The sequence below is a fragment of the Arvicola amphibius genome, chromosome 1 (genome assembly GCF_903992535.2).
Source record: "Arvicola amphibius chromosome 1, mArvAmp1.2, whole genome shotgun sequence".
NCBI classification, from domain to species: Eukaryota; Metazoa; Chordata; class Mammalia; order Rodentia; family Cricetidae; genus Arvicola; species Arvicola amphibius.
Window position 1 is genome coordinate 45,676,390 of NC_052047.1, and position 17,619 is coordinate 45,694,008.

Here is a 17,619-nt window from a genome sequence, read left to right on the forward strand (position 1 = left end):
TTGCTCTATTCATGGATGAGACATCTCCAAGGTTTCCTGCAATGTAAGCTTTGATAGGAAAGGAATAAATATTCTGGGGTATAACTAAATGGTGATTTTGTTTGCCTCTATAAAGATGAATCACATGTTAAATGCTTCACTTTCCAGAGTCTATAATGGGTCAGTCAGATGTATTTTCTGAGCATCTCTTAAACAGCCCAAGGTAAGATTTAGCTTTACTTGCTGAGAGTGCTAAACAGCTTAATAAACATTATGGTATTTTATTTTCTCTTCTCTCTCTCGTCCTCATATCTCTTCATAAGATCATCTGCCAAGTAAGTTTCTGGTAACTGCAATTGTCAGATTCTACTCTCTGGGCCATAAAATAACACAGCATGCAATGAAAGTGGTTTTAGGAAGAAATCTTTCAGAATGGGATTCTTAAATTTGATTATTCATTAATCAGACAGCAGCATTCATTGCATGTACATGAGCATGGACAGATTACCAGCTGCTATGTCAATACTGTATGCTATGGATTTGAAGGTGGGTTGCCAAAATACAAGTGAGACAGAAGACTACAGAAATATTTAGTCATTAAATCTTATAGATCTGCATACTATAATATAATGAATAAGACTTTGTTTTGCTGTTTATTATGAGCTACCAGTTTCTTCTCTTAGGGGATTCTTTTTACCAATTTTAAGTAGTTTTTTGATTTAGAAATTAAAATACAATTATATCATCCTCTTTTCCTTTTCTCCTTCCAATGACTTTCATGTTCCCTACATAGAAACTGTATATTAAATCACTGCTTGACTAATTACTTAAGCATATTGCTAGGTAGCTCTTATATCTAAAATTAACCCATCTCCATTATTTTATATTTTACCATGAGGTTGTGGCCTACCAGCAAATTTTCAGCATGTCTGTCTCCAGTGACTCCATGGCTTCTCTCTGACTATGCTCTTCTTTCTCCAAGCATTCAGTTAATTTTTTCACCTACCTCTATTCCCTGCAGAGGCCCAAGACAGTTTAATATTAACCATTGGTATTCACAGAATATAGAGAGAAATACCACATCAGGTTGTTTATAAATATGACTAATATTTAAATCAACAACTTCAAGTGCAGCGGAGATTTTTTACCATAAGGAAGAATCAAGTTAATCAGTTGAAAAAAGTAAGCCTATTGTCCATCAAGAAGAATAACTCACAATCATATATTGCATTTGTCCTTAAGAATATCTAGTATGTTTAAGTGAAGATTTTAAATTCTCTAGCTCCACAAATACCATAACAAATTTCTTTTTTTACCAAAGTGGCTTACATCTTTTATTTTTTTAAAGTTAATTCATTCTTGACTCTTTCAAACATGTATATAATTCATTTCGATCAGATTTCCCCGATTACCTTTTCTTATCTTCTTTCCCTTCCACAGAACAGCTTCTCAGCTAGTCCCCTTCTACTTTTATCTATCTATTTATCTATCTGTCTGTCTGTCTGTTTGTGACTTCCTAGTATAGTTGGGGTTCTTTGCCAGATCACAGATAGCAAATTATTTATTCTTGCTTAGTTTACCATTGGATACATCACTAGAGTAAATGTCTCTACTGGTAGATAGCCATTAACTGCCAGTAACATTTGAGAGAAAGGTGGGGCCATTTTAGTATCCATAAAGATTTTAAGTGGTCTCATTTTTGTTGGTCATATATAAATTATCACAGCTGCAATGAGTCATAAGTTCTTTGGTACCATGACCTTATATATCTTGAAGCTCACACACTTCCCTGTCTTTTATCCCTCTTCCCCATCTGTGATATTCCCTGATTTTGGCAGGATGGTATAGAGATGTCTTCCTTAGTTTTGAGAACTCAGGTATCATCTATTTTTAGCAATATAACCACTTATGAATCTCTTCAGTAGCTGTTGTTCATTGCAAAGCAAAACTTTTTTGATTAAATTTGAGAGCAGTACTTATCCATGAACACAAGCATATATATTTGGAAGGCAGTTTGATGGACATAACATCAGTAAAGTAAAACAGTTTTGGTACCCTTCTCAAAAGGGCTTTGGACCTCCCTAGATGTTGACAGTTCCAGATAATAATTTTTATCTAAATACATTCTTACCTACACTTTCCCCTTATTAACTTTTCTATAGTGTCCTTATATAAAACCAAGCAATTTTAGAGCATCCTTCTGGAAGTAATCTGGGAATTTGTTTATTATTACATGATATTCATGGTCGTTCAAAGACATCTATGTCCTTATCTTCCAAAAAGTGAATATTAGAATAAAATTTATAGATATGTTTACTATGAGTAATGGTGATATTGGAAAGAAAAGACTCTACTCTAGTGAGGAACAAAGATTAGTCATTTCAGATCAGATCCACTTCCTTAAACAAAGAGGACATTACAGCAGGAAAGAAGTCAGAGATATTCAAATTGGCAAAGGCTTGTTTTCTCTGAAATAAAGACAGGCCTGGCCAAGCAATGTGTTTTCTCTTCCTTCTGAAAACAACTCTTAGAAGAAAGCTCAAAGAAAAATGAGGACAATAATCTAATAAAGACAAGGAAATGAACTGAAAACATATTCTCTCCAGACTCAAGAAAGAAGAGCAGACTTGTAAATGTCCTTATTACTTTATCTGCTCACACATGTGCTACTTAAAACCTGCAGTGATGTAAGGTTTTTAAATATTTTATTTTTTAATGTATTGTTTGAAGCTATCTCATTTGGGGAAATTCATGTGTCAGAAACTAAAAACATAATAAATGTGTCAATATTGAAATTTATGCATTCTTCACTTTAGAAGTCATTTTTGTAAAATTAAATATAACTATTTAGTCAAATAGATATTCTTAAGTGATAGAACTGGGAACCTTCCAAATACCCCTCATTCATATACAAAAAGGCATCCTGTAACTTTTCCCCTACAGAAGTGGAGAAAATATCCTTTTGAGAGGTGTTGAGCATGAGATTAATGAACAATAATAAGGAGACGAGGGAGATGTGATAACACATGCCTGTAGCATAGTGTGGAGAGGAAAAGACAGATGTATCTCAAGTTTGAGGTCAGCTTGGGACCTCAAAAAACTGATCAACTGGTCAAGGTATCTGCCTCCAAGATGAAAACTTGAGTTCTTGAGCCCTAGAACTCAGATTATGGAAAGAGAAAAGTTACTCATGAAATTTATCTTCTGTCTCTCAGATGCATTTCATGAAATAGGTATGCATACGCATGTGCACACACATATGCACACCTATTTAAAGTATATTTAAATAATATAGTCAGTGGTGAGCAATTGTGTGTGTGTGTTTTTTTTTTTTTTTTTTTTTTTTTCCGAGACAGGGTTTCCTTGTAGTTTCTAGAGCCTGTCCTGGAACTAGCTCTTGTAGACCAGGTTGGCCTCGAACTCAGAGATCCGCCTGCCTCTGCCTCCCGAGTGCTGGGATTAAAGGCATGCACCACCACCGCCCGGCCTCAATTGTGTGAGTTTTAAGGTTCTAAAATACATGCACTCTAGAGGCTCTTCATATAAGCAAGTTTGCCTCACCTTGTTCCTGTATCACAGTCAGAAGCCCAACGTGGATGGCACTGGCCTAATATTTCTTGCTTTTTTTTTAATCAACTAAGTCTATTTGGCAGGTAGACCTTAATTAATACAGTGATCTTGATGTGGATGTTTTATACTTGAAAGTAGAAAAGCAGGGGTGGGACTCATTTTTCACTTGAACAAACTAATATACAAATGTGTGAATTGCCTCAGTTGATAACACTCCACCGCTACATAAAAATAAAGGCCAAAGCAGAACATTCATATAGAAGAAAGGGAGAATCAGAGAATAAAGCAAAAGTAGAAATACAAAGAAATATAAAAGAAATGACTCTAATGTATGCTGACTTTTATATCTTTGCTATTTATTTCTGTTTCACATGTATTACTTATTATTATCAATGTCATTATCACCATAATTATTATGTTATTATTTTTCCAAATATAAGTTATATTACTTATTTTTAGGCAAATTATTTAATATCATTGGGAACTTTAGTTTCACTCTTCAGTATTTGAACACAGTGATATTTTTTAAAATACCAAATACTTATTTGTAAATGGTAGTCATAGAAATGATTAAGAAAGCAGTAAAATAAACAGTTTTGATAACTGGAATGTCTTTCTATGTGTCTCATTTTTATTTATTACATAAAGTATACACACATATACACACAGTCACACATAAGATAATATTTAAAGTAAAAAAAATGAAGTCCAAAGTAGACTCAGTTGGCATAGAAAGGGTTCGTGATAGTGTTCGCTTTGGCAGTGAGTCATAATAGAAATTCAAACCATCTCTTGATATTTAGCTTGAAATTGTGGCAGTAACTTTTATAAAGTGAAAACTCCTAAGGTCCACAAGGGCATTTGACTGAATTGCATACAACAAGGTTGCAATTTGTGATGTACATATATCTAACAAATAGAACACTACAATATTTCAGGGTTACTTAAATGATGGTTTGACTCTAGTCATCTTGATTTATTTAGATTTATGTCACTTGAAATTTCCATAATTTTCTTTTTAATTTTAAAGCTTTGAAGATTCTGGATGCTTGCTAACAGACAACAGAGAATGGAGCAACATTATAGGGCATCTACTGAACAAACAACCTGTTTTATATAAGATATCACATCTGACATACGCTGATAATGTGATAAACATTCAGTTGAATTAATCTGTCTTGAGCTAGTGATCTAGTGGCTAGTGTCTCCACAATCATGAGACTACTTCATGCCTTGTCTGTAGAGAACCAAGGCAATTGTCTGAAACTGATAACAGGCCTTAAGATTTATTTCTGAGAGGCCTATATATAGTGTCATAGGATTAAGAAAGTCAGTAAAAAAAATAGGCCATTGTTACCTTCACTTTATAATTCCTTTCAACTAAATATACACTCAACATCTTCATAAGTAGGACACTGGTAGGTGAGACCTCCTGTCCTAACACAGTCTATCTAACTTATACTGGAGATTATACATAAAATTTATATCCTTTATATTTTGTATATATCTTATATAACATATATTTTACATAATACATGTATGTCTTATTTCAAATGAAATTACTTCTAGTTTATTTTAAACAGTACTAGTAAGTGAAAATCCAGGTTGTTAGTAGAAGGGAAGACACTCAAAAAGGGAAAGCTATGTTTTACACTTTCTTTTTCAGTCTAAAACCTAAGAACTTCCAAGTGGTTAATGAAAAGATCAATTACTATAGAAAATGCAAAGAATAAGTCGCTAAGAATGCTTAGCCATAGATGGGAGAGCTCTCTCCCTCCCTAACACCAGGTTCATGGAACATTGTAGAAGGATGAAAACCTAAGAGAGCCTGAGGATGGGAAGGAGTGCTGTGAAATTCTGTCCTGTGGACATGACATGATTTTGGAAACATGATCTAACAGCAAGCGTGACTACTTTTAAAAGGTTAGAAAAATCAAATCCATTCAAACTTTTCCTGTAGAGTAGGATAGAGCTCTTGAACACTTCTCCACACTGAGGAGTTATTGGTCATTGATGGCTACAAGAGGAGAAAGAATCATTTGCTATTTTATGAGAGTTTATGGTTACTGAAATTTTTCCCTTTCTCTGGTGGATAATCCATGGCCATGTTTATATTATTATCACTAATTGAATGAATAATTCAAACAAAAGACAAGAAATTGAGAAGGAATTTCCCTGGTCTGTGTAGCAATGGGTTCTATAGAAATTTGAAGGCAGAAAGAAAACATGATTATGATAAAGAAAAATTGTATCTACTTAGGAAGCCTTGAAGAAATAACTTCCATTGATACAATAGCCAGTATTTATTGTGTTAGCCATGAAATAAGAGTCATTCTATTAGCTACAAATTGTATTATTTGGTATCAAAGTGAAGTCCTTTGGTGGTAGTGCTTGCTTAAGCACACATGGAGCACATGCCTATGAGACAAACACCAATAAACAAAACTATAACTAGAAGGGTTCGTTCTGAATGAGTAATGTAGACACAGAAGTAAGCTTACTGAAAATCAAAATGATCAAATAGCATTAGGATTTTAGAAGAATGGATTAAGTTAGAAAAATGAGTGAGGTGGCCAGGGAAATAATTCAGCAAAATGAATAAAATATGTTCCAAGATAAATGTATATATATCTCTCTGTGTGTATGTGCACTCTTATAACATAAGTGTATTATGTACACAGCTAATACTTCTATTTATAAGCTTAGTTTAAATCATTTTAGAGTTCTTTTATAATTAGGGAAATAATTATTATACCCTGTTAATTTTGATTCATTTTTACTTGTCTTAAGTTTTCAATATCTATATACAATTTTGTGAACCATAAAAATATATTCATAAATATTTCAAAATATTTATAACCATGAAAGTAACACTTGAAAATAAATAATAGTATAGTCTGGGTTAAAGTTTCTGAGTTATGTGAGACCAGAAAAGAGAATATCACCAAATAAAATCATTTTGTGTCCTTACTTAGTTATATGGCTACAGCCATTTCAATAGGTCTCACATTCTTAATCAAGTGCATGCAAATTTAAACATGGGATTACATTTCCAAAACTACCATTTTTACATTTTCACTTTCCTTGAAGACACAAAGCCAGAAATTATAATATACCATTAAAAAATACAGTATGCCTTTAGTTATTCTGTTTCAAGTGATTTGCATTGGAAAAAAAAAACATGGAGCAACAATATCCCATTTCTACTGTAACTGATACAATTACTGGTGAGCCAATAATGTTGGTACCAAAATATTTTGCAAATAATTACCTTTATTTTGTTCTTGCTTTAATATTTTACTAAAGTAAAAAAAAAACCTGATAAGTTTGCTAATGAGAAGATCACAGCTAAAAAAATGCCTTCGGTTTTCACAGAGCACAAAGTATTCAGTTTTCACAAAGTATTATTTTATGAACAGGACCTAATAGAGTATATTTCCTTATACTCACAGTGAATCAACTTCTGCAATACGTTAATGTGATTTTTTCACTCCCTTGATTTTACCTAGTTAGTGAGGAATTAACATTCTCTGACTTGGCCAAACTTTTGTCAGACTCCTATCACTGATTCCTGATCTTTAACTCAGTCTGGAACTTTAGACAATTCTTACAGGTTAAGATGTCTAGTCCCTCATGGACTTCCTGATTATTGAATACCTGGGGCAAGAGCATTTGGCTGGATATTAAATCATCCCAGTCATCAGATGACTTATATCACCTGCTTATATCACCTGCCATACATTATGCTATTTGGCCTGATTGTCTTCTCTCCCTTTGTGACTTTGAGGCAAGCATAATTTTTTTTCTTTTCTTTTTTTTTTTTTTTACCTTTAAATGTCATTTCTGTTGCTATTCCTCTGCCTTCATCTTAGGATGTGTGCTTAAAATTTCTTTGTTATTATGCTCAGATATGTTTCTTTAATTCCTTTCCTAATTTATACCATCTATAATTCTATGTAAAAGCAAAGAAGGTAGTTCAATGGTGCCTCTTCCTCAAAACTACCAAGTTAATTATTAAAAAAAAATGCTTATGTTGAGAAAAATAGTTGACATGCTTTAGGTCCTAATTGACAGTAATAAGAGAAAATACCTACAATCATAAATTACACTGATTTTATTAATATTTAATATGGATAAAAAATTCTTAACTCAGCATCAGATAAGATTGAAGTTCAGACTCCTATATCCTAACTATGCTTCCCATTCTACTTCCTCCTGACCATACTGATACAGTACTTCCAAAACCTTTTCTTCCTCATAGTTGCATTATCCACAGAACAAATATTGTCACACCATCTGTGCTGGTTCAACTTGGTTGTCAACATGACTGGATCTAGAACCAACAAACAGGCTGAGGCTAGGAGAGAGGACCAGGACCGTGACAGAATCCTCATTAACGGCCTGTGAACAAGATAACCTGCCCACATGTTAATCATGGACTTCTTGTCATTCAACTGCAAGTTGTAGATTTTTTTGGTGTAAAACATCCATCTTGCCTTCTTTCTTTCTTTCGTTTTCTTTTTATTAGCTGCACTACGAGTCTATTTGGTTTATGTTGAATTATTCAACTTAATTATGTACCATCAAACTTCTTTACTTTTTTGTTATTGTTGTTGTTTTCCAATACATATTTGATGCAACTTAATCTGGTTATGTAATCATTAGACTTGGCCTGGGAATTCTCACCTGATACAAATTCTTGAAATTTATGTATGGTAAGGAAAGAACAAATTTAATCTTTCTTTAGTTATTGTGAAGATTTTCATGAGCCCCATAGGCTCTAGTATTTAAAAACTTTTCTCAAGTTGGTGTTTTTCTTTAGGTAAATTGTGGCACTTTTCAGAAATGTAGACCTTAAGAGGGGATTATATCACTGGGGTGGGATTGAGAGTTTAGTAGCTTCATATAGTTTTCCTTCCCACTCTCGCTCCATGTTTGCAGGTAAAGATGGGATCTTTCAGCTTCTTTTTCTGCCTGCCTGCTGCCATGCCTCCTCTTCAATGGTTGACACTCCCTCTGGGGCCATAGACAACTTAAAATCTTTCTTTCACAATTTGTTTTTAGTCTCAGTGTTCGTCACAGCAGCAGAAAGAAAACTAGAATACTTAGTATAAAAAGTAATGCATTTTGTGTTGAATCTCATTTTCATACATGGTTACCACTATAACTTTTCTCTTTATCTCTGATGCTATCTCCAACTACTCCATATATAAAGAAGTTAGAGGAATTATTTTTTATAACCTTCTTATTGCTCAATGTCTTCCAAACCAACTGGACAAGATACTGGCATAGTTTTCCCTCTTGTCCACAGTGAGGATAATACTAAAATTCATCTTGCTATGCATTTCATATGAATTTAGTTTTCAAAATTACTTCATGACATAGCTACGTTTTTATAGTTCATAAAGTTGAGGTTTAGAAAATATATTCATAAATACACATAATGGGATATAGATAATGAACTTAAGTTGTCAATACACCAAGGCCAATGTTTGATCATTTTTCTATGAATATTCAGCACCATTGGTGAGAGAATAACGCCCCTCATTAATTTTCATGCCTTAACATCCAGAAAGGTTTATAGGTTACATGGTGAAGGGAAAACTGAAGATACAGATGAAGCTAAATGTGCTAATCAGCTAAACTTGACATAAGTTATTGTCAAGAGTTATTTCAGTGCACCCATTAGAACGGTAGTTCAACTTCTGAGGCTATAGTTAAACATGAAAGGAAATGTTAACTATGAAAGAAGGCCAAAGATATTGGATTTTGAAAGATTCAAGAAAGAATCTCAGAATGTTCATGGATCTTCATGAAATTTCTATGGTAACCCTTACCTTTTCAAGGTTATTTAAGAAGGAAATGAATGAAGTTTTACTCATTGGTAGCATATCTGCCCTCTGACTGACTGGGGAATTTGTAAGTAACCTCTTCATATTCACTAATTTATCTACCTAGGTATGGACATACATTTTTCTTTTTGTCTTTGATTCCCTTATCAACTGTATCTTGCAGGCTTTTTTTTCCCTCTGCTTGTAAGGATCCTAGAGATAACCCTTAGCCTATTTACATATAACAGAATAATCTCTCTGTCTTAATGCCAGTAACTTTCATAATATCTGAATTGGAGGATGATTATAGCCACATTTTCCAAGGGTTAAAACGTTAGTCATATTTCTATCAAATAACTCGCATGCCTGTCATAAGAATATCATTTAGTTTTGTATTGCATTTCCCATGTGCAAGCACCAAAGCATATTATGAGCTCTAACCGCTTCAACTATTTTATGCTAATACCTAGGTTAATTTTTATAGTTTTGTAAGCTTTTTAAAAACACTTGAATAAATTTATGAGAGTTATATTTGGTTTGTAGAATTTATTGACATATCTGTTTTGCATTTAGTCCAGCCCTGTTACTGTGGTATACCTCTGAAGGTTGTTAATGTTTTGACAGTAAGGTGTCTTAAGATTGCCATTTTTTCTTTGTTTTTTGAGACAGGGTTTCTCTGTGGCTTTGGAGCCTGTCCTGGAGCTAGCTCTGTAGACCAGGCTGGTCTCAAACTCACAGAGATCTGCCTGCCTCTGCCTCCCTAGTGCTGGGATTAAAGGCGTGCGCCACCATCGCCCTGCTAAGATTGCCATTTAAAGCTGTGTTGTGGTATGATTAATAGAGGAATCCTATTCTTCTTTGGCTTAAAAATATGAACATGGCTTTTAAATGGCCAAAGGAATCATGTTGTCATACAGAGAGGTCCAAAAAGTCTTAGGCCTGAAACAAGCATGCAGCAGAGAACACTTGTGAAATAAAATAAATTATATTCCTATGAGACATTTATAAGAATGCACTTTGTAGCCAAAAATTGATGTAATCCACAGTGAATAAAGTACAATATGGATTTTCAAAGAAACAAACAATCCTCTTGTTTTGCTTTTATTAAATGAAGACAACTTGTCCCATATAAACATGTTATGGTCCCAGTCTTCCTGACAATGGCATATGGAACACTTAACAATAAAAAGATCTAAACAAGGATAGTAGCTCTCACTTAGCCATATGGTATTGTTACTGTGAATATGTAAGTTTTCCTCAGGGTTTCAAAATTTCAAGACAGACGATTTCCTTTGTCATTGTTGTTCAACACTTCTGTACAGTATTTATGAAACTGGAAATTCATTTTCTTTTATTTTAGTTAGGACATTTTGATAATAAATATATCATTAGGATTTAAGATGTAATAAAAACAAAAACCTGTGTACGGTATACTTATACTCATGTGATGCCAAGAAATGTGAATTTAGTTACCCAAGGAAGCTGATCATTACTGAAGACTGAACATAGTAGACATAATCAATATTGACATCCTGAGGGAAATTCCTTCCATGTATGTAAGTGTTCCTAAATCTTCTAAAAAGATATTCTACTTTCCTAGAACCATAAGAAGCACTAATGATAGTAGTGATTTTTTTCTACCAGACAAGAGGAGACCTCAAGCTTCATCAATGGAAATACCCATCTACCGTGGCAATTCTTCATAAGTTTCACCCAAAAGTTGACACCTACTTTTTACTAAATCAGTGGATATATATGTCATAATTTACTTTAAAGGAAAATGGCACAGAAATTTGAAAGAAAATAATTTCATCTTCAATAATGCTAATGAACAATTTTAATTTCTAGTATGATCTTAATTTTTGTTCAATATACTCTTATGCAAAAAAATTAAAAATATTATAGACTATTGCTATTTGCTTTGGTTGCCTTCTGAATTTAGTAGGTAAGTTCCTGTTTATGAAGACATTATGCATTTTAGAAACACAGATAAGAAACCCATAAAGTGGAACTGACCAGAATGTGTTCTCCATAAGGACCATTTTTATAGTAGTAGAAAATACCATGTAAGATTCCAAAAGAGGGTAACAGCTATTACTTACTCAGCTATGAATCACTCCAATGAACAACATGGCATAATAACACTAGTGTAAAGTTGTGACATGCAACAGCTCTCAAAATGGACTTTTAAGATCTGCTCAAAAGAAGGGGAAAATAAATGAAATTGACACCTAACTTCTCAGTGTTAGTGAAGTCATGGTACCAGATGAGAATCTACAACCACTAATTTACCCAATTATCAGCAACCTATAAATTTTTTTTTCTTACACAGAAGTAACTGTCACCATCACCCTTCATCAGGGAAACATTCTTTGTAACAGAGAAAACTTCAAACAACCATAATCCATCAAAATGCAGAGTTATGGAGCCAAATGACAAAGGACACATTTAAAAAACACTGCCACACATATGGCTCAAGGAACACTGTGGAAGAGCAGTTAGAAAGAATGTAAGAGCAAGAGAATCAGGGGGTTCTCTGTGAGATTGTACCCAACTGAAATATCAGAAACTCTGCCCATAATGTCTCACCAACATGTCCGTCAAAAAGTGAACTGAGCAACGATGTAACACACTAATGAACATGCCATTGTCGATAGAGGAGCCCATGAGGGTTCAACTCTGCACTATGAGCTATAGCTAACTGAGAAAAGCTTGAGGTGGGAGAGTTGATCCCCCCCCCCAAGGAAGACCACATCAATTACCTGTTCTGTGTCAAAAGGTCAACCCTTAAAACATGCATAATATTATAGGGACTGAGCAAATTATATCTAGAAATATATATGTATACATATGTGCACGAATGCATGCAATAAGAATTCATGAAAAACAGGCCATGAATTTGAACCGGTGAAGAGGGAGGATTTGGGGGAGAAAAAAAAAGGGGAGAAATGTAGTTTTATTAATCTCAAAAATAAAACAAAGCAAAAAATATGTAGGATATATTTTTTTACTGTGTGTGATTCCACACACATAAATATGTAAATATATATATTTATATAGGTATTTGTACATATATATGTATATATGTAATTTTATATGTGTGTGTGTGCATTCCTACATCCCATTTTATAGTCATCCAGACTTAATACTCTTAAAACTTGAAAATCTTTATGTGCTAATATGGAAAATTCTATGCAATGTTTTATTCATTAAAACAGTCAAGGTATGCAAAGAATGTTGCTAATTGTGTCAAAGGAAAAAGATGCATATTTATGGCTACAAGCTTTTATATGCAAGTAAATTTCTGGAAGCTTACAGTATAATTTGTATCAATCAGTATACAAACAAGAAACAGATGGCAAACTCAAATTAGAATAATTTGAAGGGGTTTATTTACAAAGAAATTAATTACAAAGGTGTGGATGGATATAGGAAACTAAAAGCAAAGGAAAATAGATTCGTGATTATAAACAGCAGGATCACAAAACCTTTAAACCAAGGAAAAAGAAAAAAAAATATTTCACTTGCTAAAAAGAAGGGTCCATTTTATTTTTTCTTTCATTTTTTTAATAGATAAAACAACCTAAAATGATCCAGACATAGCAAGCAATTAAACACCTTGACCCCATTTCCTTTCTCCTTTCTGTGTTACCCAGCAAGCCTAACCCTATGGAATAATCCTGAGCGCCCAAGTGCCATGCTACATGACTCCTAGGAAGGGGAACGATTTACCAAAGATAAATTTTAAGAAAGGGACACAAAATATTCTGAGCTATAGGTAGGAGAGCAAGTGGACAAAATACACTATTATTTTCCTAAGTCTTTTACAATGTATTCATTATAGAGAATATCTGTTCCCTCCAGAGATTTTTATGGCTATAGCTCCTGGTTATTTATTAATAATGGCCCATAATGTACATTCCCAGGTAAAGACTAAACTAAGCAGTAAATATTTTTGTTTTAAAAGCCCTTATACAATATTTTTCTAACCAGAATTTAATTATATTTAAGTATGAAACTGGGCTAGGCAAATGCACAGTTTTTACATTTTCTTGAGAATTGAATAAATATGAGTACTGCATTTACATCATTGTATTTCCCTCTCTCCTAACTTTCTAAAAGTATTATATATATATATATATATATATATATATATATATATATATATGAATATAATTATAAATACAAGCCACTGATATCATTTAGTGCTGTTGGTGTTGTTAACGTGTTTAGAGTTGACCCCTTCATATTAGCTGACCTATCAGGGTCCTTGTTGTCTCTCTTTCTCTAACAGAGCCTATCTATTGCCTGTCATTTTTGTTTTAATGGTTTATTTGTAATTTTAAAAATTTGTAGTTTTTGAAATTGAATCAAGTTAAAATTACTTGTAGCATTTTCTTTGAAAGTAGAAGAGTCACTCATGTCTCAAAACCATTAAAGATCAGGAATAAGTCCAGATAATTTTTAATAGAAATATAATCAAATTGCTTATACATGTGGAGATGGTTACCTTGGGAGCAGTTAGTGTGTTTGCTACCTATTCTTATTTTATAAAATAGTCATGACTCTACAGCATGGACGGGCTCTGGGTGAGCCTTGTCAGTTTGGTTGCTCACCTTCCTGGACCTGGGGGGAGTTGGGAGGACCTTGGAGTTAACATAGTGTAGGAAACCCTGATGGCTCTTTGGCCTGGAGAGGGAGGGAGTAGGGTATGGGTGAAGGAGAGAGAAGGGAAGGGGGAGGAGGAGGGGAGGAGATGGAAATTTTTAATAAAAAAATGCAGAAAAAAATAGTTATTTTGTGTGCTAAACTGTCAAGGCAGATTTTGAATTTAATTCTGCTGTTAGATCACTGTTTACCTTTATTTTTGGTTTTATAAAAAATACACAGTTCTTTGTTGGTGACTCTACTGTGTTCTGTGAGGTGTCTCTAAAAGTCTGAAAATTTCGGGTGACAAAGTTACAAGATTTCACAGCAAAGACAGCAGGACAGAGCAAATAGAGGGAACTATAACAGACAAAACAGTGAATTTCTCATGAATACCTGAATTCCTGATAGTGCTACGTATGATCATAAATTGCAAAAGTATGCCAGAATTTTCTTTCATCACAATCCATGGTCAACCTGAAATTTCTCTTTATGACAAATCACAATTAGTCACATGCTGTGGGATAAAGCTTCTGTACACTGGAAAGTTTTGTCACTTGTTTTGGTTTAATAAAACTCTGATTAGCCAGTAACCAATCAGTCAAGAATAGTGGCAGGAAGTATAGGCAGGGCAACCAGACTAAGAAAATTGGTTTAATAAAACAGACTGGCTAGTAACCAATTAAATATATATGGAAGAAAGTACAGGTGGTGCACCAGACTAAGAAAATTCTAGGAAGGGGAAAGGCAGAGATGCGGTCACAGGCCAGCCACAGAGGAAGGAAGATGAGAATGTCTCACCGAGAAAAGGTAGCAAGCTATATGGCTAAACATAGGCAAGAACTGTGAGTTAATTTAAGTTGTAAAAGCTAGTTAATAAAAAGCCTAAGTTAATAGGGGCCAAACACTTTATAATTAATATAGCCTATGTGTGTTTCTTTGGGTCTGACCAGCTGCAGAACCAGACTAGACAGAAACTTCCATTTACAGTCATAATTTTAAAGTTAGAACAGTTTTATAATCCATTCCTGCTGTTTTAAGGAACGTCCTTCAGCTGCTTAGGAATTCAGTGGGGCCATGGAGTGAGTGAGCGAACTGATCACTCAATTTGACTTTTCTCTTTGTGGGAGTAAAAGTTATTCTCTGGGACTAGTGAGTGGGGCAAACTTAACTCTCTGAGGCCAACAAAAAATACACACACACACACACATTCACACACACACACACACACACACACACGTATTCACACACACACACATGTTCACACAAACACACACACACACACACACACCTCTTTAGGGTCTTTCCATCATCACGTTCTCATATCTTTATTTCTTTCCTTACCTCTGTCCAGATGTATCCCTTCTGCCTCTTCATAATTTTTTCTTATATCTTATATATACCAGTAAAATATTTAAAGCAGTATAAAAATTATAATGTTGTGTCATCCTCATTTTAGTGAATTATTACAATGGATACAAGTAAAAACCAATGTGTTTCTCTCTGCCCTTACATGATTAAACATTTTACGTATGAAAGGTGAAAAACAAATTATTTGCAAGAACCCACATACATTCATGACCAAGCCACCTATTATATACCAACAGAGTATAAGCAAGCAAGCGAGGCATTTTTCTCAGCCAGTTCTTTTACTGGCAGGCTGCATTTTGTGACTGAAAAGAAAGAACCAACCACTTTATTATTTATCTCAAAGGCAATTTTATAAAAATCTTAAAAGAACCACAAATGTAAACATTTATATATGAAAATCAGTCAGTTCTACTTTAATTCATCAGGGTGCATACCCATCATCAATGTTAATCTTCAACTCAGCCAAACAAGAAAGGTTTGTTAGCCAGCAGAACCCAGCCTGTCATTGTTTGGCTCCCTAATTTGGTCCTATGCAGGTTCACCTGCTCTCAGTCCATAGTCAGTGAGCTCTCAGTAGCTCAGATCAGCTGTTTCTGAGGGTCTCACTATCATAGTCTTGCCCCTTTCCTCATATTATCGCTCCTCCCTTTCTTGGGCTGGTCTCCCATAACTCAACCCAGTGCTCTCCTGTAGATCTATGTATCTGCTTCCATAAGATGTTGGTTGAAGCTTCTATGATGACAATTAAGATAGTCGTCAGTCTGATTACGTGAGAAGGTCATTTTAGGTTTTCTTTCCACTATTGCTTAGAGTCTTAGCTGGGATTATCCTTGTGAATTCCTGGGAATTACCCTAGTGCCAGTTTTCTACTAACATCATAATGTCTCCCTCTTTCAAGGTAATCAATTAAACCATCCCATTCTCTCATGCTCTCTTCCCCACTTTTTTCTCCTCTCCCCACACTAATTCCACCCTTTCCCCTTTCTCCTATGCTTCCAATTTTCTCAGGTGGTATTGTCTGTTTCTCCTTCCCAGGGGGTTCCGCATATGTCTCTCTTAGGGTTTTCCATGTCACCTAGCTTCTCTGGGATCATGGGCTATATGCTGGTTATTTTTTGCTTTACATCTAATATCCACTAATGAGTGAGTACATTCCATGTTTTTCTATCTGGGAATGAGTTACCTCACTCAGGGTTATTTTTCTAGTTCCATCCATTTGCATGCAAATTTCAAGATGTCATTGTTTTTTACTGCTGGGTAGTACTCCACTGTGTAAATAAGCCACATTTTTTTTTTTTGTTCATTCTTCAGTTGAGAAGCATCTAGGGTGTTTCCAGGTTCTGGCTTTGGCATCTAGGAGCACATTCTTTTTGGGGGTATAGCTTGCCAGCCTAGATATAGCAGTGGGTAGGGCCTTGGTCTTGCCTGGGAGTGAAGTGTAGAATTTGTAGGTTCCCCATGGGAAGTCTTAGTTTTTCTGAGGAGTGGCTGGGGAGGTGGGGTGGGGAAAATATGGGAGAAGTGGGAGGAAGAGAAGAAATGGGAACGGGGAGGGCTATGCAAAATGAGAAAAGATTGTGTTTTAAAAGTTTTAATAAAAAAAAAGAAAATAAAGAAACTTCCTTAGCAGGGGAGATAACCATGATTATAAAGGTGGTGTTCCAAGGGCAAGACGTGGCCATTGCACCACTAGTGGGCTGACCTCTGTGATTTCCCCAAAAGCAGAAAACTAGACTGCATCATTTGTGGTAGTGGGGACTGTGTTCAAGCACAACCCTCAATAAAAAAAAAGAGGCTTACATAATTATGTTTAAATGTTCGTTATGCATTTGAAGAACATGTAAAAACTCTCCTACCTAACTTTTGAAGAAATAGAAGAGAAGTGGCAATCTTTAAATCTTAATGATTAAACTAGGGAAATAATTTACAACAGAACTATAGGAGGCTATCCCTCATAAACTGAAAAGTAAATATATTGTAGATGTAAATAAATTTAAATGTAAATGTTGTAAAATGAAATGCATGCCTGTAGAGAGATTGTATGCACATGCTTTATTGCTCACAAATGACACTCTGATCTTTATCTTATTTTTTTTCTTAGCCTTTATTGTTGCTGCTATTCAGGACTGATCTATAAGCACAGAGTCATGGTTTGCAACATGTGTCTATTTTTTTCTTCTCACTGCTATTAAGTACATATCCACTCCATTTCTCCATCTAC

The 17,619-nt window shown here is 34.5% G+C and overlaps 1 non-coding gene across 1 annotated transcript; it reads left to right on the plus strand.

Annotated features, from left to right (window-relative positions):
- The first annotated feature begins 17,013 nt into the window (after positions 1-17,013).
- On the plus strand, positions 17,014-17,179 carry LOC119806138. The gene has a single exon (XR_005284166.1). It is a non-coding gene; the product is annotated as a U1 spliceosomal RNA (small nuclear RNA).
- The last annotated feature ends 440 nt before the right edge of the window (positions 17,180-17,619 follow it).